The sequence below is a fragment of the Mesoplodon mirus genome (assembly GCF_964341445.2).
Source record: "Mesoplodon mirus genome assembly, chromosome: 9".
Lineage (NCBI taxonomy): Eukaryota > Metazoa > Chordata > Mammalia > Artiodactyla > Ziphiidae > Mesoplodon > Mesoplodon mirus.
In genome coordinates, this window is record NC_138985.1 from 108,401,326 (window position 1) to 108,425,888 (window position 24,563).

Below are 24,563 nucleotides of genomic sequence, written 5' to 3' on the forward strand. Positions count from 1 at the left end.
GCCCGCTGGACTTTGGTTGGTCGAGCCCGCAGTGCCCTTGCCTTAGAAACCGGGCACAGAGCGGCGTCACAATTATTTCAAATTCCTCATTTAGAGCGCCTTGTTCAGACCCTTCAGTGCTTGTAGTGCCAAGCACGTGTCAACGTTAAAAATCATTTATCAAGGATGAGTGCCTTTCACTTGCCTCGTGCTAACGCCTCTGGAAAGTATTAGGATGATTGCAACATTTTTCAAGTATTAAAAAAAATGATCTTGGGGTAAGCCTGTTTCAACCCAGAGGAATTAGGAATATTCTACTTCAGATACAGTCTCCACTTTTGATTTTTCTGGCAATGAAGTTAAGGTTATTACGAATTTTTTATTTTAATAGGATGCAGCTATAGGGCAAAGTAACCACTCACCCATATAAACTGGGATTCCATACTGAGAGTTCAGATGCGTTGCGGGGAGGATGGTCAACTATGAGCTGGAGTTAAAAGCCTAACGGAATCATGTTTTTAATATTTTTAGTTACATTTTTTAATGATTAAGATTTTTAATGACTAGTTCCTCATGTGGTGATTTAACCCATAGTTCTACCAACTTTCCTAAATCACCATCCCATTCCTCACGTATATTCTGGACCAACTCAATGTTAAGAGTTTAGGTGGAGGGAAACCAAAAGATACAGAGAAAGTACAATCATGTGCCCAAATAAAAGCAGAGTTATAAATAAATGATAAGAATAGTGCAAAAGTAAGTAGGTTATGCATCTGAGATGTAACTATACACTAATGTAACAATTCCATCTGTCATATACCAACAGTCACCAATACGTTCGTAGTCCATGGTAAAAGCCTTCCCTCTAGACCATTAATGTACGATTACGTTTTAAACCAGCCATTTAAATCTCAAAAGTTAACTTTATCCCTAAGTCACTTATCAAATTACCGATTTTGCCTGTCCTTTATATTAAATATTAAAACAATGTGGGCATTTTTAAAAGAAAGATCAAGGAAATTACATTAGAGATTATCAGCAAATCCAAGCAATATATAAACACATCCAGCATAGTGTGAAATGCCATATGAATTGCTAAGGCATTTAGAACCAAGGAATGACGTTGGATCAAGATGTTCCCCCAAAAACTCAGAAAAGGAAATTTTAGCTGGACCGTAAAGAAAGCATAAGATTTAGATTGATGGGGCAGTGAGGGCACTTGAGACGGGAATGAACAGGTACTCCGAGTGATTATGTGGAATCTAGCTAGAGCTGAGAGCACCAGGTGTGAAAGAGTGAGCGGATTAGAAAGCCAATATTGTAATATTTATATTTACAATACACATTTATGTTCAATAGAATATGAAGGCTGACTTGGAGCAGGAAGTAGGGGTGCCAGGGGATCACGACATTGTCTTAATTCAGGGGTAACATTATCCAGTTAAGCAAGATGTTTTAGATCACAGTGATGGCAAGAAAGAAGGCTAAACTGAAAACATTCCCAGAAGACTTCATTGTATGTGGAGGGCAGACATTATCTTGCAACTCAATGTTGTATATTCACAAATACAGGAAAGTTGGGAGGGAGAAGAATTATTTCGTTTTAGATACTAAGAAAAATTATCTGAAGATTTCCAAGCAAGGAAAGCAAGAAAGTGTGTGTGTGTGTGTGTGTGTGTGTGTGTGTGTGTGTGTGTGTGTGTGTGTGTGTGTGTGTGTGTGTGTGTGTGTGTGTGTGTGTGTGTGTGTGTGTGTGTGTACCCCAAATTACTGAAGGGACCCAGATGAAGTAGAAAGCCAGGCTGAACACAAAGGCAGATGTGAAGGGTGAGAGTCACCAGTAGTAGTTATGCTATGTCCTCTGTTAAAGACAGAGTTACTATTAACAGTTACGGGATAAAACCAAAAGTGGAGAGTTAAAAACTCTGAAGTCAGGACATAGCTCTACCTTAGTCACTGCTGTTCTCCCAGGGCCTACCACTGCCTGCACACAGTGTATCATCAGGGTTTTCCGGGGGGACAGGAGAAGGTCAAGGGCAAAATTAAGGCTGTTAGCATCACAGAACTCCCCTTTCAACCCCCTGAACGGGATTTACTTCTCACACGTTCATTTATTCACTCAGCATTCAACAAGTATTACGGAGGGCTTACTATGTGAAAGCACTCTTCTAGGGCCTAGGAATACAAAGAGAACAAAAGAAAAGTCCCTGCCTTGGTGGCGCTCATAGTCTAGTGGAGAGAAACAAACAATAAACAAATTATACAGCGTATGAGTGATAGTAAATAAAGTGGGGAAACACATAGCATGGAAGGAGGGAAGTGTTGAGTGTAAATGCTGCAATTTTAAAATAGCTTAGGGAAGGCCACACTGAGAAGGTGACATGTGAAGGGAAACTTGGAGGTGAAGGAGCACGTCCTGAGAAAGATGTTCAAAGAACAGCGGATGGCAAGTGTCTGGGCCTGAGGTGGAAGCCTGCCTGGTGCTCTAGGGGGAGGGGGAGACTGGTGGGAGGTGAGGGGGCACAGGCAGATCTTCTCGCGCCTTGCGGGCCGCTGTTAGGACTTGACTTTTTACTTCCGTGAGAGGATTTGGAGCAGAAAGGTGATTGGATCATTTAAACGAGATCACTCTGGCTGCTGTGTTGAGAGTAGCCTCAAGTGGAGCAAGGGCCAAATCAGAGAGCAGTTAGGGGTCTATCGGAATAACCCAGGCAAGAAGTGACTGTGACTGGGAAGCTAAGTGGTGACAGTGGAGCTGGCAGCTTGTAGTTAGATCCTGGGTGTGTCTTGAAGGTACAGGCAGTAGGAGCGGGATAGGGATATGGGGGATCTACCAGCTTAATAAAGGGCGGGGGAACGGGAGGTTTAAGCCTTCCAAGGATGGAACGTTCTGATGAGGCTTGTTTAAATGACTTTTTTTTCTTCTGGAATGTCCCAGTGCCTGAGGTAGGTCACCTCCCTGACGGGAGACTTGCTGGGGAGGGCAGGTAGCTGACTCCGTGAAGCTCTCACTTTAGTCAGATAAGGGGAGTCCAATAAGTTCTTTCAGCATCTGTTAGAGCTGAGATGTTCGCACTTTGGGGTCATCTTTATACCATTTCTGTTATTAAAAAAAAATCGTTATAGGAGTCTGGACTTAGGAGAGAGGTTGTGACTAGGAATGTAAGTTTGGGAATCATCAGCATATAAATGGTGGTTAAAACCAAGGGAATAGGGGTAGACAGAAAAGAAGTTGAAGGTACTCTACCGTGACGTTTGTGGCGATGAGGAGAAACCAATAAAGACAGAGGGAACGACCAGCCAAGTGGGAAAGTGTGGCATCCTGGGAGCCAAGGGGAGGAGGTGTTTCAAAGGAGAGTAATCGTTGCACAATAAGTAAGATGTCCAAGACTTAACCCTCGGATTTAACAACGTGGAGAGCATTGGTGACCTTGATAGCACACTTTCAGTAGACTGGTTGGAGTGGATATCATAGTGAATGAAGATTGGAGATAGCAACTGTAGCCAACTCTCTCAAGAATTTTACTACAGAAGGAGAGAAAATATAGCTGGAACAGTAAGTGGGATCGAGAGAAAGATTTTAAGATCTTCAAGAGAAATAACATACAACGTTGGTATTCTGATGAAAGATCTAGTGGAGATGGGAAAGCTGGTGATTCAGGAAAGAAAGCACATTGCTGGAGCAACATCGGTTGTGTTAGGAGGCATGGACTCCAGACCCTGAACAGGTGAAAAGAGATGGGTCCTGGAGCCTGTCAGCAGCCTAGCAAAGATTGACCTTTGCTAGGTAACGGCCAGGAGAGAAGGTAGACTACCTGGACGCAAATGCAGGTACGTGGGTAGATTTGGTAGGCGTTTACACCTGATTGCAACAGACACCCATTGGTAATGACCTGACTGAGAATGGGTAGTGTGTAAATGAGTATGCAGTTTGTTAGGGCAAAAAAATGTTTAGACCATTATATTCCAGCATCACATTTTTATCAACTCTCCCTTTTTGGTCTTAAAATAATTTCTCAGTCCTAATAGAGATAGAAAACTCATTAATTGGGTTTTAGACATAGACAATGCAGAGCAAAAGCAAAACATCTAAAAGTTTTGGAGGACAAATGAAGAGCTATAGGATATAAAATTTGGCTAAGTGGTTTGAGCTTGTCAACAGAGGAGCAGCAACTGAAGGCCCGAGAAGGGATGAACTCTCGTAAAGAACGAGAGTGGCCTTATACTGCAGCCTGGAAAACACCCAGGGCTGGGCCAGGACACATGTGGCATGTAGAGAAAGCTTAATTAAAAGTTATAGCATAGGGCTTCCCTGGTGGTGCAGTGGTTGAGAGTCTGCCTGCCGATGCGGAGGATAGGGGTTCGTGGCCTGGTCCGCGAAGATCCCACATGCCGCGGAGCGGCTGGGCCCGTGAGCCATGGCTGCTGAGCCTGCGCGTCCGGAGCCTGTGCTCCGCAACGGGAGAGGCCACAGCAGTGAGAGGCCTGCGTACCGCAAAAAATAAAAAATAAAAAAAAAATTATAGCATAATTTGGTCCTGATTTAAATTAGCCTGACCTTTTAAGAAAAAGGTTGAAATAGTCACCTCTAGAAAGCCAAAGGGGCCTGTGATAGGCAGCCTCTAAAATGCTCCCAGGTATTATACCGCCTCTTGATCTTCACAGCTTTGTGTAATCTTCTCCCCTTGCATGTGGCTGGACCCACTGGCTGATTCACTTCTAATTAATAGAATATGGCCACATGAGTAATGGGATGTAATTTCTGAAATTAGGACCTACCCCCCACCTCTTTCTCCCTCTTTCTCTCCCTCATCTCTTGTTCTGGATGAAACAAGCTGTCATCAGTTTTATCCCTTACACCTCCACCACCCTTAATTCCAGCCATGTTGTACTACCCACTTTCCGAAACACAAGTTCAGCTAAATTGATCAGGATGTTACCATTTTACTTTGACTTTTAAAAGAGAAATTTGATCAAGTCAAATGAATAGATTAAAATAGATTTAAACATTTAGGCAATCTAGAAATTATCTGGGAGTTTTAAAGGAGTCCAAGTGTGAAACTGAGGGATGCTTGGCCAAAATAGTGTTACAAATGACCCCTGGGCAGAATATCATTTTACAAATGTGACACTTGTCCTACAAAGGATTACTGAGGATTTGGGGAAGCTGAGACCTGATGAATCTTACCATGACTTTGAACTATAATGGGAGAAATGATCAATAAAGACTAAAATATATTATATGAAAGAGAACATAGTTTTAGCAAAGGATAAGAGCTGGAAAGGAAAAAATAAAACTGATTACATGATTGCATACATAGATACTCCAAAATAATCTTCAAAGTATTAGAATTAATGAATGAAGTTAGCAAGGGCACTGGATACAAGGCTAGTTTACAAAAATCAATTTCTATATACCAGCAATAAACAAAGAGGAAATTAAACTTTTAAAGTAAAACCATTTACCTTTTGAAAAACATCAAATACCTAATAATAAATCTGATGAAAAATGCACACGACCTATATACTGAATATTACAAAATGATACTGGGAAAAACTTTTAAAAGACCTAAGTAAATACAGGGAATGTCATTTTTGTGATTTAGAAGATGCCTAGATTCAACACAATGCCAATCAGAATCCCAGGAGGGTTCATGGGTATGGGTGTGTGTGTGTGTGTGTGTGTGTGTAAATTGACAAGTTGATTCTGAAACATATGTGAAATGCAAAAGGTGGAGAAGACCCAAGACAATCTTGAAGAAGAAGAACGAAGCTGGGAGACTTCATGGCCAGATATCAAAACCTAGCTTTTTAAAGCTATGGTCATTAAGAGAGTGATATTAACACAAAGATGGACAAATGGACCTATGGGAAACAAAATGGAGAGCCCAGAAATAGACCCATACCTATATGGTTACCTGATTTATAACAGAGGTGACCTGGCAGCTCAGTGGAGAAAGGAGAGTCTTTTCAACAATTGGTCCTGGATATCCTTATGGGAAAAAAATCTTTGCCTCTACCTCTTACCAGATGGGTTACTGATTTAAATGTGGAAGAAAACTCAGAGAAATATCTTTATGATCTTGCAGTAGGCGTAAAGTGCTTAAACAGGATGCAAAAAGTGCTCACCGGGGTTTTCCCTGGTGGTGCAGTGGTTGAGAGTCCGCCTGCCGATGCAGGGGCCACGGGTTCGTGCCCCAGTCTGGGAGGATCCCACGTGCCGCAGAGCAGCTGGGCCCATGAGCCATGGCCGCTGAGCCTACGCGTCCGGAGCCTGTGCTCCGCAACAGGAGAGGCCACAGCAGTGAAAGGCCTGCGTATCGCAAAAAAAAAGTGCTCACCATAAAGAAAAAAAATAAGTTGAACTACATTAAGAACTTCTATCCTTCAAAAGACACCATTACGATACTGCAAAGGCAGGCCAAAGAAGAAATCCACAATACTGATATCTGGCAAAAGACTTGTAATTAGATTATGTAAGGAACTCCTAGGGACTTCCCTGGAGGTGCAGTGGTTAAGACTTCACCTTCCAATGCAGGGGGTGCAGGTTTGATCCCTGGTCAGGGAGCTAAGATCCCACATGCCTCATGGCCAAAAAACCAAAACATAAAACAGAAGCAGGGACTTCCCTAGTGGTCCAGTGGGTAAGACTCCACGCTCCCAATGCAGGGGGTGTGGATTCGATCCCTGGTCAGGGAACTAGATCAGCATGCATGCTGCAACTAAGAGTAACTAAAGAGTCCACACACCGCAACTAAGAAGTCGGCACACCTCAGATAAGAAGTTGGCATGCCGCAACTAAAGATCCCGCATGCCGCAGCTAAGACCCGGTGCAACCAAAATAAATAAATAAATATTTTTAAAAAAAAACAGAAGCAATATTGTAACAAAAAAAAATTCAACAGAGACTTTAAAAATGGTCCACATCAAAAAAAATCTTTAAAAAAAAAGAACTTATAAAACAGCTTGAAAAAGAAGAAAACATATTAGGAAGTTGTCAAATACAACGCACCTTAAACTGGCACTCTGAAAGAGTAAATGTACAAACGTCTAATAAGTATAAAAAGGTGCTCAATTTCAGTAGTTATTAGAGAAATGCAAATAAAACCATAATGTAATACCACTACATACATACCAGAATAGCTAAAACAAACAAAATAAAATACAGAAGATACCAAGGGTTCGCTAGAATGTGAAACAACCAAAATTCTTATACACTGCTAATAGGAACAGGAATTGGTACAACCACTTTGGAAAATTGAGAAGAGGTCGTGGCTACTGAACTTGAACAAATATTGAACACTCGGTAACCTAGCAACTCTACTCCAAGGTCTAGATCTAGCAGGTATGTATGTGTGTATGTATACTTACCAAGAATACACTTTCTTGAGCACATGTACAAGAATGTTCAAAAGAGCACTATTCCTAATAGCCACAAACTGGAAACATCTAAATGCCCATCAACAGTAGAATGAATAAATTGTGGTCAGTTCACAGAATGGAATACCCTACAACAGTGCAAATGAACAATCCACAGCTACGTAGAACAATGTGAATACATCTGATCAACATAACAATGAAGTGAAAGAAGTCAGAAAAAAATCATATGTATCATATGATTTTGTTTATTTAAAATTCCTTAACAAGCAAAACTGACCCGTGATGTTACAAGTCAGGATAGTTGGTTATCCCTGGTGAGGCTAGTGACTGGGGAGAATGTGAGGGCCATTTCCGGGGTGCTGAGGATGTTCTACTTCTTGATCTGAGTGCTGGGTAAACAGGTGCATTTTCTTGGTGAAAATTATTTAAGCTATTTCTATTTGTATGTTATACTTCAATAATAAGGTTTTTTTCACTTTTTGGGTTTTTTTTAAGATCAAGGAGAAGAGAAAGAGCCAGCAAAGAAGACTGAAGGGGGTGAACAATGACAAAGGAGGAAAACCAGAGTGTCCTGTCCCAAAAGCCACATGAAAATAGTCTATGAAGAAGGAAGAGGTATACCCATAATATATGAAGAACTCTTAACAACTCAACAATAAAACGACAAATATCCCAAATGTATAAACAATAAAAAGACAAATAGATAAAGGATTTGAATAGACATTTCTCCAATGGCTAACAAGCACATGAAAAGATGCTTAACATCATTAGTCATTAAGGAAATGCAAATCAAAACCACCACTTCTCACCCACTAGGATGGCAATGATCAAAAAGACAGACAATAACAGGTGTTAGCAAGGATGTAGAGGGACTGGAACCCTCAGACATTGCTGGTGAACTGTAAAATGGCGCAGCACTTTGGAAAACAGTCTGGCAGTTCTGCAAAATGTAAAACAGAAAGCGTTACCATATGAACCAGCAGTTGTGTTCCTAAGACTATTTTATTTCAACCAAGAGAAATGAAAACATATAGCCACACAAAACCTTGTACATGAACATTCATAGCAGCATCATTCATAATAGCCAAAAAGTAAAAACAACCCAAATGTCCATCAACTGAAGAAAGGATAAACCAAACGTGGTATATGGAGACAATGGAATATTATTCAGCAGTAAAAGGGAATGAAGTACTAATACATGCTACAACAGCGGTGAACCTCACAAACATGGTGAGGGGAAGAAACAACACAAAAGGCCATGTATTGTATGGGGCCATTTATATCTAATGTCTAGAATGTGCAAATCTAGAGAGACAGAGGTAGAAGAGCCGTTGCCTGGGACTGGAGGGGGAGGAGAGGGTGGAGAGAGACAGGAGGAGTGACTGCTAAATTATACAAGGTTTCCTGGGGGATGATGGAAGTGTTCTAAAGTTAGATTATGGTGATGGTGGTACAACTCTGTAAATATACTAAAAACCACTGAGTTGTATAGTTTCAAAGGGTGAACTTTATGGTATGTAAATTACATCTCAAAATCATTTTCAAAAAAGGAGGAAGTGGTGATTACTCAGGAGAACTTGCTTAGACATCCCCAACCACCAAAAGATCCTACTTCCAGACAAAGGATATTTGCTCAGATGGAAAGTTCCAGATAACTTATTTAGGGATAAAATAAATCCTCTATGCATTAAAAAAGAAGACCTCTGAACCATTGGTCAAAGCCTTAGGAAAGGTCCCCCAGGGAGTCAGTTGCTTGAAAATAAGGGCTTTAGGTCCCAAAAGGCAGCAAAACATTACTTGTCCTAGCATCAGGCTTAAAAACGAAAATAAGGTCTTCCCTGGTGGCGCAGTGGTTCAGAATCTGCCTGCCAATGCAGGGGCCACGGGTTCGAGCCCTGGTCTGGGAAGATCCCACATGCCGCGGAGCAACTAAGCCCAGGCGCCACAACTACTGAGCCTGCGCTCTAGAGCCCACGAGCCACAACTACTGAAGCCTGTGTGCATATAGTCCGTGCTCCGCAACAAGAGAAGCCACCGCAATGAGAAGCCCGTGCACCACAACGAAGAGTAGCCCCCACTCGCCACAACTAGAGAAAGCCCGCACAGAGCAACAAACACCCAAAGCAGCCAAAAATAAATTAATAAATAAAATTTTAAAATGGGAATAAAAAGCTTTGAGGTGTCCACAAAAGGAAATACTGCAAGCATTTTTGATCACTGCACCTAAAAGGATTAGAGAGGGAGACGGGGAGATGGGTGTTGGAAAGGGAAAAGAGAAGAAATTCTGCTGAATAAAGACAGCATCAGAACACTTGAGGCTAAAAACGCAAAAGTTGAGAAGCGACTCAGGTGTTCAGATTCTCTGAAAACGTATGCAATCTGGATAAAGTGAATCCAGGTTTTTTCACTGAATCCCAAGATGTTTCAATTAAAAAGTACTGCTTGCATTCTCTATAATGTATAATGAAAACAATTAAGAATCACTTCATTTGGTAAGTAACAAGCTAAGGAACTCATTATGTAAAAATACGGCATAATTAGACAAACATAAAAGAGTTTAAAATGTTTGCATAGATGTTTAAAAGTCTGAGTCATACGCGACAATTTATTTATTCACTCAAAATACATCTACTTAATGTTTGCTTTGGTCCATGCCCTGCAGGAGTATAGCCAGGGGAGGGACACAGAGAAGGATTCCTCAAGAAAGCAAGAGGAAAGCAAGGGAGGGAGGGAAGGAAGGATGGAGGGCTGTGGGGCTCGGAGCCAAGGAGCACAGTTAGCGATGCCGAGGGGAGAAGATGTTCAGGTCGGCAGCGAGGCAACCCAGACCTCCTGATCCCAAGAGCAGGGTGACGTGGGTCCTTTCAGCAGCCCATTCCCATAACTGGTGGGGTTTGGGTGGAGGAAGGTTAATTCCCTTGGCCTCTAGAGGTGTCATCGTCTAGGATCTCAGAAGCAGGGTGTGTGACCAGGACCCTGCCTCAGGACCAGGCTCAGTGATTCCTGAGTCTGGGGTGGGCAGGCTCCAACTCTTTGGCTAATAAATCTTCCCGATAACAAGATCCTACACCTAATTTCTTCCACTGTTCCAAGTCCAGGGTGGCACCCACCTGAAACCCTTGAGCATTCTTAGTGGGTTTGAGCTGCAAGGTTCCCTGTGCCCTCTCATTCCCTCCAGCACCTGCGGTCCGGTGGGCAGTGCTGTTGCACATGCACGTGCTAACATAACCAGAGCTTTTGAAGCTCTGGTTCTGTACAAGTTCCATGGCAATCTTTTGACATGTTGCTTTGCAATTCTCCATGTTCTGCTGACTGTTGACTAAAGACTTATTCCTCCCATTCAAAGAGGAGCATGTTCCAAATCAATATCTTTAATATAAGAGACGTTCCAACTGCAGAAATTTATCCCTAACTTGAGGAGAAAATATTTTCCCACTGATGAAATTTATCAAACTGGTGTATAATCTTCTGGGAAGAAAAACAGTAGCAGTGATAAAACTTCAGCTGGGAACCATATGTTTCAAAAAGCAACCATTTTACACTAAGGGCAGTATATCTGTGATAGAGCAGGTTCATTCTGCAGTGTTGTCACATCTGTACCACCTGTGAAGTGTTTGCAAAAAAAATCACCGAACTTGGAATACTGCACTGGAAATGGACCTCATGAGTTACTTTTCAAATACTTTCCTACAAAGATTATCCTAGGGTAATCTTAAAAGAATGGCCCATTGCGCAATAGTTTATTATCTTATAAATACAAACGAAAATAGTGTATAACAGTCAGTGCACACTGGCAGAAACTGCTCAGTAAAGACATCCATTGTGCCCATAATTTTATTATTTTTCACACCTTATATATTTTACAAGCCAAGTCTTTTAAAGTAGGCTGGGTTCTCACAGAAAATGGTGAGATTATTAAATTGTTTCTAAGGTGCAAGCTACGCCAGCCGACCGGCAGACGTGTGAGTGACAACATCACTGCTGTTTAAGCAACTGAGTTTTAGAGGGATTTGTTATACAGCAAAAGCTAACTGATGAATTTCCAACCCTTCACCTTGGGTGAACTGTAGATAAAGCTTTTTAAAAAGAATCCACAAATATATATATACATATGGTTACATATGAAGTCATGTTTAAGTTTATATAAATAGCATAGAAATACATGTGACTAAATTTCCTGGAGGAGAATGTGCTAACTTAATTCAGTGGCTTTCTCCTTCCTCAAATTTTTCAAGGGACTTACATGTCAAAATGGTTTTAACAGAATATAAAAAAAAAACAAAAAAAAAATTCAAACCTTAATTAGTAGATTTGTCTTTTATGTTAGTATGTAGGCCATTTATTGAGATAGAGATGTTTAGAACAAAAAAGCATGGATACTTAAAATTAATTCCCACTTTAGTTGAAAGTAGAGATGTAGTCTCTGCCTATATAATTACTTCTGTTCATTGATTATGGTATTATTAACCAAAAATAAGGTAACACCCACCATTCTTCATATCAGGAAGAATACTGTGTAAGTTCAGAGGATCATTTATTTCACTCCTGATTTTTCCCATGTTTCCTGCATGTATATTTAGAAGGCTAGCTTATTAATAGGGTTAGTGTCATCCAATGAAAACAACATCTAGCTACTAGTCGTACATGTTGAACAGGCAGAATCAGTTGATTATATTTTAAGCTGAAAAAGATTATTCACTATACCCACTGAGGTATATTTGGATGCAAGTAGCAGAAACCCTCACTAACTATAGGTTCAGCCAGAAGAGTGTTTATTACTTACTTAAGAAACTCAAAGACAGTCCATATCAGGATTGACCTGCCAACTTACCAATGTCATTAAAGACTCAGACTCCTTCTCTCTCTTTATTTTGCATATTGGCCTATTATCCCCATGCACATCACCTCAAGGTTACAAGATGGCTGCGGCAGTTCCAACTATCACAGGCAAGTTCAAGGCCAAAAGAAAGGGGAGGGGGCTGAGGCGGCCACTTCTTTCTTATGTATAAAGAAAGCAAGAACTCTCCAAAAGCTTCCCTGCAGCCTTCCTCTTGCATCTCATTGGCAAGAAATGGAACACATGCTGACGACACCCTCACTGAAAGGGGGCTGGGAAGTTGACAGTCTAACGGAAGAGGATGGGATTGTCCTGACTGGTTTTGCAATGTCATGAGTCATCCTCCCAGGCTAGGCCCATTGTCACCCTGAGCAAAATCAGGGTTCTGTTGGCAGAAAGAAGGGAAGACAAACAGCATCCCCACATTGTCTTACTGTCCTTACCTCCCTTGTCTTCTCGACCCAATGGATGCAGGAAAGCAGAAGACATGGAATTGTGGTTTTACTTTTTTTTTTTTTTTGGCAGGGCAACCTGAATCCCTTTGAGCATCTAAGCAACAGATACTGCCCTACCCTCAGAATTTCCAAATAGGGCATTTCAGGGAGTGTCCAGAGCCCCTGAGGCCCATCCGTGGGTGACTAAGTTAAGAAATCCACCCACAGTCTTTCAACTTGGTCCCCCACATTATACAGCTTCTGGGTTCCACTCTGCTCTTTCAAGTATGGTTGTGTTGTGGGTATGATGGTTGCTGATTCTGAATGTAGCAGTATCTCCTCTCTCTGTAACTAAGTTTGCAACTGAGGAAAATTGACAATGTCTAAAATGGCATAACAAGAAAAATTAAATTTTCACTCTTTTCATGGTCCATTATGTTAAAAATAAACAGACCAAACGTTAAACTGAATTCATACTTCAAAGCATTATCATTATCAAGCATCTAAGTGCAAAATATTACACACGGGGAACTGCATGTGGCTGGCTGCTGCTGCTAAGAATCTATAATCTGAGACAATCTGGTGATTATCTCATTTGGGTCATGGGGGAGGGGCATGAATAATGTTATTAAGTCATTAAATAATACCTGATGACTTTAAGACGTGTAAACTATTTTGAAAATACAAAGTTCTAGATTAGTTGTTAAGTCCTGACTCCATGCTCCAGCAAGTAAAATCAGAGATCGCCAGTGATGCCCCAAATCACATCTGAAACTCTAGGAAAACAGAATACTGAATAAGCTTTTTTAAGTTAAGATGTAACTGACATACAACATTGTATTAGTTTTATACAACAACATAATGGTTTGATATATGCACATAATGCCTGCATACGCTTCGATTATAAAATAAGAACATTGATTTCCATGTGTGACTCGTGTAATCAGAAGCCTTCCTTTGTAGTCACACCTGGTAACAGTGTGAGACAGATTTCTGATAATAATAAAATGATGATTCAAAATTCTTCGGCATTCCATACACCTGAAACTAACACGACATTGTAAATCAACTATACTGCAATAAAAAAAAAAATTCTTAGGCATTCTTAGCCAGAGAAAAAGGGACATATAGAGACTAGAACAGAAAAGTGTAAGAGGGAAGGTGAATATTTTTTTCTTTTTCCTTACTAGATTGGAAGAATCGGCTTTTCCATTTTATTTCCTTCTTTGTCAGTGCAATAAAGTGGTATCATGTGCAACTTTATGTTTTGTTTTTTTTTTAAATCTAAGCTTCTGGTTCAACTTATCACACATTTCCTAACAGCAGACATTCTCTACAGGTCCTCTTGTTCTCTGCGGGATTCTGTACTTTGTACTAGTTCCGATTTTGTGGAGACCTGAATCATTCTCTAAGCAGTTCTGAAATACCTCCTGCAGAGTCATGGCCCAGGATAGATGGAGGAATTAAAGAAGAAAAGAGCACCCTGAGCAGCCTTATTTTCTGGCAGACAGCCGTCGCCGTGATCTCAGGGATCAGTTCCTCCCCCGGTCCACGGATCAGCCGGCACAGCCTCGGTTCCATCGAGAGAGGGTCTGGGCTCCGGTTTCAGCCCAGCGGCCGTAAGATCCTATTTCCTCCGTGTCTGAGCCCAGTGATCTGAAGCAGATGCTTGTTGGAGGCTGCTTGCAATTCAACCTTCCTTCGGCCCCTTATCGTCTCCTTCTAGCTCCATACCCCTGTCCCAAGTTGTCCTGGAGTTGAGATAAATAACCCCAACCTTTACAGAGCTTCTTAAGGGTGGGGAAAAAAAGCTGGGTTTCAAGGAAAACGGGATAAAATTTCTCCCTGAACATAACCCGAAGTACGGAGACTTTACATCTACTTTCTTTTCTTTTTTTTCCCATCTATGCTTTCTTTTCCCCCTTTTTTAACACAAACTTATAGCAGAAACCTGCCATTCGAGTACGTAATTTAAAATCTATTTTACTCTAGTATTAAAGATGTCCCATATAAGAGAGCTTATAGTTCATTTCATGGAAATTTATTTCCATACATACGAACTCACAATTTCAAAGATGCCAATGCGTATAAAATTAATAAACCTGAACGCTGCTTAATAGCGCGACCGTGGTGAAATCTACAAATTGAAATCACAGTTACAGCCCCAATATATTCACATTTTAAAACTAGGTGGCTTTCCTAATCAAATGTTTGCGGTGTCGTTAGCACACTTGGTACGGGGTTGAGGTGTAAGAGCAAGTTCAGACGTCCTTAGGGCATCTGGGTTAAGACAACAGCAGAGGGTCTAGATGTGGGTCCATGGAACTGTCCTGGTGATGGACCAGAGTGGGTAAGATTCAGAGTAACCCAGGATGACCTGGGCTCTTGCATCAGAGAAGAGAGAGTGGGGGAAGCCAGCAACTATTAAGTGCCTGATACCTGCCAAGCATTTAGATCCATCAGTTCATTTAATCTTCATGTTTCGTATATGACGGAGGAAGGTTTTCCCTTTTACAGATGTGGAAACCGAGTTCTCTGGGAACTCCTTGGTCAGCAGTCTTTCTCCCATAAGCCACCTGATGGCATAGATCCTATTTACCTTACTCTACATTTTCCCATTGTTTTGCATTGTGCCTCATCTAGAGAAGGCATTTATTTAATACTTGTTGAATAAGCAGCCTCCCCTGTCTTCCTGGTGAGGCCCATCCCTTAGAGCAGAACTCGCTAGACTTTAATAAGTCCTTAATTAATTAAGGGTGTTCTCTATTTCCTTTGAGGCAGGGGATCATCCCTAAGCCTCTAGTTCCCTGATACAAATCAGGACCACATGCTGCGGCCACATGTGTGTCTCAGTCCGGGTGCTCATATCCATGAGAGGCTCCTGGGGTCAGGTTCCAGGGTCCACAGTCCATGCCCCAGAGTTGGTACCTGGAGCTTTCTTCATCAGGTTTCTCCAAGCAAAGCAAGCACATGACCTGTAGCATCTTTCCTCTATTCGACTTACTGCCCTCCCCAGCCAGGTATCTTAATAATATTGTGTCCTGTGTCCCCAGGAACATTTGATAAGAGCGTTCAGAACAAATGCAGACTCCCCAAGGGATTACAGTCCTATTCATTTTGATTTTACATCTACATTAATCAAATTAATTCCATCTGGGCTGAGATTTATATGTATTTCACAATCACTATAACAGCAAGCAGAGGATCTGTTCATTTTCTGTTATGATTTAGTCAATTCTATCTTTTTGCATCTAGAAAAAGCAAAAATATTGTTTCACAAAACATCCGAGAAGTTGAGGCGATTGTACAGAATCAGGTTGCATGAGTCCCCATTTCTTGGCAGCACTATTGAGTTTTTATTGTTTCCCACCCACCTCCACCATCACCTCCACCAGCGCCCTCCCTTCTCAGTCCTTAAAATGTTATATAGTATGTATTAAACTTTGGGGACTAACTTCTCAATTCTGAAAAAATTTTAGACAGAAAAAAGTTGAAAAAAATTGTGCAAGTAATTCCCATCTCTCCTTCATTGACATTCCCCAAATGTTAACATTTTATAACATTCTCTCTCTCTCAGTAAATATACATATACACATAAAGGGCACTCAATTAAAGCATGCTGACTTATTTAGTATTCCGTGGGCATTGGATTATATCATCTCTAATCTTCCTTCTCTAAAGAGTGTATGATTTTATCACCTGTATATAAAGTTAAGCCTTTTATAATATTTGTTATATGTATTCGTACACAGTATCAAAACACTAACAGCTAATCAATTCAGCCCAATGATAAGCTAATAGCTCAGATGCAAATATTTGGCATTTTCACAGTAAACTATCACACTAGATGCCAAGTCAGACAAGAACTGTAAACGGGACATGAGTGACAGTGAATCACCCCCATCCAAGAAATCAAAAATAAGAGAAAACAGATGCCCCATAAGAGGTAAATGGAAAAGTCAGCTGGGGATGGGTCAGGACTGGGTCAGGTCAGCTTCCGTCTAGGACTCACTGAAGCTTAGATGCACGTGTCCAGCTGCCAGCCTGAGGTTCACATCCGTGGGTCCCACAAGTGCCACAAACTGAGGTGGCCACCAAAGTCCTTAAGTCTGCCTGTCTTCCTGTGTTCTCTCTTCTACTTGGTGGCACTGAGACCAATTCTGGGGCTTGGGATTCCTCCGTGATGAAATTTTCTTTCGTCCCCAGCTTCTCATCAGTCACCAAACTCTGCTCATCTGGGTGGCTGAGACCACCCAGGAGAGCAAGGAAGTAGTCCAGGTGAGAGGGGGTGGGTGCCTCACCTTTAGAGGGTCTTAATCCGAAGATGTCCAAAGATAAATATTTAAGGAAATACGGTCCAGAAAGCTGCCCGGTGAAGCCCAAAGCCTGGTGTATTTCTGTGGATGTAGTGGTTTCTGTTCCACTGTGTCTTGTAAGGTTAGTGCCAGCAAGAGTTACAGAGAGCTTGTGTGAGAGAACTTAGACATGGGGCCCTCAGTGGATAGCCAACCACCCCTGTGATGGCTCGTCAGACTCAGAAGGACCATCAGGTCCCCTGGTGGTTTGGTGGGGGCAGTTAGGGGGGTAAGGACCCCAGAGAAATGCACTAGGAAACAGCCCGAAGAACACACCTCCCTCCTGCTGGGCTCACCGCCCCATCGCCGAGGGACAGCTCCATGTTCCATCCCATGAAAGGTGAGCATTTGGCACAGGTGTGTGGCCTAATCACTGTTTTCAGACACACTGAATCAGGTCAAGCCTAAACTAGAAAGAAGTTAGAGTAGGGATGAGAGAAGAGAGAAATCCTGGAACTCCAGAGACAAAATAACCAGGCCTTGGGGACTGAATGTGGGAAGTGAGCACGAGCTGCGAAAGGAAGCAGTTCACCCTGGTTGAGGCCCTACTGTGTGCAGGTGCTGCACACACAGAACAGAATTTATGTGAGGCAGCCCTCATCGGCCCCATTGTATGGATGAGACATCGAGTTTCAGAGAGGTGAAGTGATTTGCTCAGGGTCACACAGCTAATGAGTGATGGGCTCAAGATGCTGCCTGTTAACTTAAAACCTTTTTCTTTTCTTCTTAAGCCACATAACCTCATCTTAAAATGAAATCTTAAACAAAAGCCCAATATGTAAATCAGATCAGCTCTGGTTAGAAAGGGGAAAGGGAAAAGGCAAAACTATGGAGACAGTAAAAGGATCAGTGGTTGCCAGGGGTGGGGAGAGGGAGGGAGGGATGCATAGATAGAGCACAGAGGAGTTTGAGGGCAGTGAAACTCCTCTGGATGATACTATAACGCTGGGATACAGGTCCTTATGCATTTATCCAAACCCAGAGAATGTGCAACACCAAGAGTGAACCCTCATGTAAACTATGCACATTGGGTGTTTATGATGTGTCAGGGTAGGTTCATCAGTTGTAACAAATGGACCACTCTGGTGGGGGGGATGCTGATGATAACACGGGAAGCTGTGTATGTGTCGGGCTAAGGGTATGTGGGAACTCTCGGTTCCTTCCTCTCACTTTCGCTGTGAATCTAAAACTGCTTTAAAAAATAAAGTCTATTAAAAAAAAAAAAAAGGATGAGGGGCCTTGAGTCTCTTCCCCCACACCCACTTCAGCCTTCCCTTTGGAGGTCCCTGATGCCAGCAAAGGTCCTGCAATGGCTCCACCATGAGCAGTATAAAAGCCACTGGCCGCCCGACCAGAGAACAATCCCTTCTGTGAAAACCCCAAAGCAGTCCCGTACAGTTTGCCCCGGACGTGTGGGACTGCTCGCTTTCTTCTAACCCCCTGCACTCTGCTCCTGGGTCTTCTCCCCCAAATGCATAGCTGGAACCTATCTCCCAGAGGGTTGCTCCCAGGCCTCACCCTACCTGCAGCCTCTCAGGTCACAGAGAGCTTCCCTACCCTGTCAGAGAAAGTGGACCCCCAGAGCTAGAACATGACTGCCCCAGCGCTGTGGCCCCGGGGCGCCTCAGGCCCAGACGGCGTCTCAGGCCAGCCATCCCGTGGGAAGGAAAGAGTGTCTGGGGACAGACACGGCCAGGATGGCTCCGCGACCCGATAGGAAAAAGGAAGAGGAAGGATTAGAGAGTCTTCTTGGATCCATCTCCCCAGAGTGCAGGCATTTTTTTTCTTTCGAACTTCTAAAATTCCTACTTATCTCCTTGTCTCATCAGCCAGCACAATGCGGACCCCCCAGGAGACATTTACCAAAGGCACATTGAATAAAAAATTGAGAGAATTCTCCTTCAGGGTGACGCTTTCCTCACCTGCTAGGGAATGCCTGAACATCGTTCTAATTGTTGCTACATGAACGATTCAAAAGCAAGGAGGGAGGAAATGTCTCCTTCAACCTCCTAAGCTGCGACCCAGGGGTGAGAAAGTTTCTGGGAGGAAACTTGGTTTGAAGGAGCTCTCCTTGTGATGTAGAATCCTTGGGGGTTTTATTAGGCCTTCTGGGTCCCAGGTGGCATCTGCTCTTGTGGAGAATGTTTTCTACACCCTCAGCTTGTTAATCCATATTACCAGTGGGAGGCAATGGCTCAGAACATCTCAAGAAGGGACTTTCCTGGTGGCGCCGTGGATAAGACTCCGTGCTCCCAACGCAGGGGGCCTGAGTTCAATCCCCGGTCAGGGAAGTAGATCCCACATGCATGCCGCAACTAAGAGTTTGCGTGTCACAACAAAGGAGCTGGCGAGCTGCAACTAAGGAGGCTGTGAGCCACAACTAAGGAGCCCGCCTGCCGCAACTAAGACCCGGTGCAACCAAATAAATAAATAAATATTTTTTTAAAAAAAAGAACATCTCAAGGAACTGTCCCTCGGTCACTAATGTTTGCCTCCTTGAGAACAGAATAGAACAGAGGAATAGAACAGAACAGAAGAGATGCTGCACCGATTTCCGGCCAGGGCCTTACCGCCCCTTTGGAATGGTCATTCTTGAGACGCTGCCATGCTTCAAGAATCTGAGTCACATGGAGAGGCCACATGGAGAGGCTCCAGTCCAGAGGCACAGCTGAGCCCCCAGCCAAAGACAACACCAACCTTGGGCATGTGAGTGCGTCATCTTGGACATCCTGCCCAGTCATGCCTTCGAATGACTCTAGTCCCAGCCACTGTCTAAGAGATCCTGAGGGAGAAGGACCCACCCTCGCCCACTCAACCTGCAGAAACATGAGAGGTATATTCACTTCCCAGAGTTGCCTTCCACAGTACCGTAAGCTGCGGGGCTGAAAACAACAGAAATTCATTCTCTCACAGCTCTGGAGGCTGGAAGTCTGAAATTAATGTGTCAGCAGGGTCATGCTCCCTCTGAAACTTCTAGGGGAGGGTCCTTCCTTGTCTCTTTCAGCTTCTGGTGGTCCCAGGTGTTCCTTGACTTGTGGTAACATCACACCAAGGTCTGCCTCCGTCTTCCCATGGCCTTCGTCCCTCTGGGTGTCAGGTGTCCAGATTTCCCTCTCCTTATGGGGACACCAGTGATATTGGATTTGGGCCCTGATGCCCTCGTCTTAACTTGATGACATCTGCCAAGATCCTATTTTCACATAAGGTCCCATTCACAGGCCCCAGGGGTTAGGACTTCAATATGTCTTTTCTCTTGTCCACCCATAACAAGAGGTAAAGATAAACTGTTGTGAGCTTCTTCCTTTTGGAGAAGTTTGTGATGCAGCAATAGAATGGTTGACACTCCTGGTCCACCAGGCAAATGAGCTGGATGTCTAAGGGAAGCCAGCCTATGATTAAAACGTGGATATGCAGATAATTGAAACTTTGTGAAACTTTGTTTCACTTGGCTGTTGTGTAGAGGTGTTTTATTTATTTATTTATTTTCTTCTTAGGGTGTTTTCTTCATTGATCTCTATGTACTTTTACCAAATTCAAGGTCTTTATTCTAAGCCTACTCTATACCAAGAGCCATGGCTGAAAGTCAGAAGACGTGGGTCTCTCCCTGAGTAACTGTGTGATCTCAGGCCAATCAACCAGTCTCTCTGGGCGCTAGCTCCATTCATTCAACAACCATTTATTAGGATTCTTCAAAATGTTGGTGGTGGGAGGAGATCAGAGTTCATACAGCCCAGCCTCTCATTTCACAGACCAGAAAGCCGAGCCCTGGGAGGTTAAGGGACCTGCAGGTCATAAACTAGCTGCATTCATCTGCAAAATGATGGGCTGGGAACAGATCTTCTCAAAGACTCTTCAGTCATTAAACTGATTCTGATTCTAAAACCATGAATCTATATTTTACCCATTTTAAATTAAAAAAAATACTACATTCGATTCAGCTGAATGCATTTCTGAGACTCAGAAACTGTGACTGCAAAAGTATGTCACCAGTTTCCATGACTTTGATGCTTGTGAGTTATGAAGCCAGTGAAAAGAAAGTTTCATCAAACCATCAAAAGCCAAAATGTTTCTTTTTGTACTTTCAATTTGCATGACTTTGACAATCCTGTTTTTACTAATCTTAAGAATGTCTCCATGCTTTTAAAAGCCTCCAGACTGCCTCATTATGGCAAAGTTGAGTCACAGAGCTCGCCTGCAAAGAGCTCAGCCTTGGAAAGTATACTCATTGCCTGATTTAACAGAAAAAAATAATAATATGAGACTAATGTGAAAAAAAGGTCGGTATACTCATATATCATTTATAGCATATACATATCATATATACATGTATAGATATCATATATACTCAAATACATATACCTATATATCATATAGTCATTTATATATGAGTATACTCATATCATTTTCTTTGAAACTAGGAAGAAATCTCAAATGTTGTACAGATATGTGTTGAGATTATTTGTGGATTCATCTTCCAGTTATGCCTGGTACCAGAGTTTATAGGCTTCATGATCTGCAGGAACATTTACATGAACGATTTGCTTTTGGAAATGAAAGCACGTCGTATAGTCAGATAGTGACACAAAGCACATGCTGGGTAAAAAGATATGTTTATAACATATCATGAGAAGACCTGGGTAAGTGAGATTAACAGACAGTTCAGGCCTGCAGGTTCTGCCATGGTAGCGAAACCTGAGAATATGAATTAAAATCAAAAAGTCATAAAATGAGAAGGTAGGGCTTCCCTGGTGGCGCAGTGGTTGAGAGTCCGCCTGCTGATGCAGGGGACACGGGTTCATGCCCCGGTCCGGGAAGATCCCACATGCCACAGAGCAGCTGGGCCCGTGAGCCATGGCCGCTGAGCCTGTGCGTCCGGAGCCTGTGCTCCGCAACGGGAGAGGCCACAACAGTGAGAGGCCCGCATACCACACACACACAAAAAAAACTTTAAAAAATAAATAAATAAAATGAGAAAGTATTTGCTCCATGATCAGGGCATGATATCAACCACCGTCAAGTTCAAATGTTGGAAGCCTGTGTCTGGAGCACGCAGGGAATCTGAAAGGACCATTTCTTTGCTCGTGAGCAGTTATCGACTTCTCCCTCTCTGTTCCCAAATCCTTGTAAAATGTGTTTTTATAGCACTTGACCCCTGTGTGGTCATTATTAGTTCATAGTTCACATCTCCGTCTAGGCTGTGAGTATCTGTGGGAGAGAAATTAGGTCTCAACTCTCTCTGCGTACCCAGGGCCAGCTGGTGCCCCGGGGAACAGAAGGTGATCACAGGTCATCTTTCTCCAGTCCCTCCACCAACGGCAGCAAAGATGCTGTGGGTGATGCAGGCAGGAAGAGGTAGCTGAAAGGATGTGGATTTGGAATAGAACGAATGTTTCCTCCCAGGCAGCTCCAGGTCATTAACCTGATACTTGTGATTCCTTCATACCTATACCTCTCCCCATCCATCCCTGACTTCGGCGTGGGAACATCTAGCCCCTGGACCGTTCAGGGAGGTTTTCGTCATCGCCTGATCCGCAGCCTCAAGTGCAGCTCTCTCTCCAAAGCACCTGCCGCTTACTCAGAACTCACCCTGACAGCGGCTTCTGACAGGTCCTCTTTCACAACTGCTTGAGAGAAACCCAGAGCATGACTCACCCAGAGCAATCATGAAAGAGAGGGAAGTATTCTCAAGAAAAAGAGTTTTGGAAGCGGTGACTTGCTGGGCCTCCACGCGGGCGGACCTCAGGTGTCACTGACAAGGGCCCGTGTGCCCCGACGGGAGGGGCCCGGCCCCAGCCCTGCCCCTGCTTCCCACACCTCCTCCACGATCCGCGAGCTGCAATTCCAGGAGACCCAGCCAGGGGGGCGTCTCAGCCCTGAGCCCAGAGCCAACCTGCACCCTCTCCTCGTTCCTAGAACAGGAACCCGCCGAGGGGCTGTGTTCTGGTTCCCTGGAACCAGGTCAGCAATGCCCGGGGCCAGGTGTGAGGCCCTGCAGCTCAGGTTCAGCTGGAGAGTTGTTTTTGAAGGTGGAGCTGGAATTTGTGGGGTGAGATCCTTCCCAAGGGTTCCTGCCAAAGCCTGAGCCAGCTGTACTGTGGCTGCCTCATGAGCTGTATGAGCAACTTCTTCACAAATTATCTTTTCTCCTTCTCCCTGACCGTTTTTGCCAGTGAACAAATGGGAGGCGGGTTCTGCTTTTCAAACAGATGTGGGTCTCGCAAAATGCATGGCTTGCTACCAGGTGGCAAGTTCTGGGGGGCCTCTTTTTAATTTTTTTCGCCTCTAGTTTCCTTTCCCACCGTTTATATGAAGGGCATCTAGTAAGGGCCCAATCAGTACTGGCTGAACCAGCGAGTGATTCCTCCCCTTTGCAGCACTTTCCACTTTTTTTTTTTTTTTTTTTTTTTTGCGGTACGCGGGCCTCTCACTGTTGTGGCCTCTCCCGTTGCAGAGCACAGGCTCCGGACGCGCAGGCTCAGCGGCCATGGCTCATGGGCCCAGCCGCTCCGTGGCATGTGGGATCCTCCCAGACCGGGGCACGAACCCGTGTCCCCTGCATCGGCAGGCGGACTCCCAACCACTGCGCCACCAGGGAAGCCCCAACACTTTCCACTTTTTATTCAACTTCCTCAGAAGAGTTAGGCCCCGCCCCTCACTCGTTCACATGTCTGGCCTCAGAAAGTTCCTGCCGGCCCGCTCTTCTAAAAGGAGGAGGAGAAGACGTGGGCAGTGTTGCCTCAAGCCCCATCACAGAAACAGAGACTGACAAGAACCAGCCATGCGTGGGGACCTGGGGACCTGGGGCAGAGTCCTTTGGCAGAGGGGTTCCAAGACAGGACAAACCTAAGGATGCATATTGGGTGCTGCTGAGGGTTAGAAACTACCTTACTTATGCTTAACCTCCACAATAGCCCTACGAAAAGGGTGGTCTTCCCATTTCACAGATGGGTAAATAGTGGCCCGGAGGTACTAACCAGCTTTCCCAGGCTTACACAGCTAGGACGCGGCACAGCTGGGCTTCAAGCCGCGGTCTCGCTGTCTGCAGAGAATCATTTGTTCACGTTTCATTTGATTACATCACTAAGCTCCGTTTTCCTGTCCTCATTCTAGTATATTCTTCATGTGGAAGCCTCACAAATGTCAAGGATTAGAGAATCCTGGTTGCGGTTTGTCAGCAACCTTATTGGGCCAGAGTTCAAAGGAAGTACGTTGAGGGCAGTCTTCTCAAAGGGAAGTCTGTGGACGGGGGTCCAAAAACGTTACCAATCTGACCAGAGATAAATACAGAATCTGAGATTAACCACTTAAAAATTTAAAAAAATTTTAAGGCAGGATTTTTCTGCCTTGGCACTTTTGGTATTTTGAGCCCCAAAATTCCTTAGCGTTAGGGCCGTTCTGTGCACTGTGGTCCGAACAGTAAGCAGCATCCCTGGCCTCCACCTACTATAGGTGCCGGTAACACTTCCCTTCCCAGCTGTGACAACCAAAAGTGTCTCTAGACTTGCCAAATGTCCCCTGGGGGCAAAAATCACAGCTCCCCCCTGCCACCACCCCAGTTGAGAACCACTGTTTGGGTTT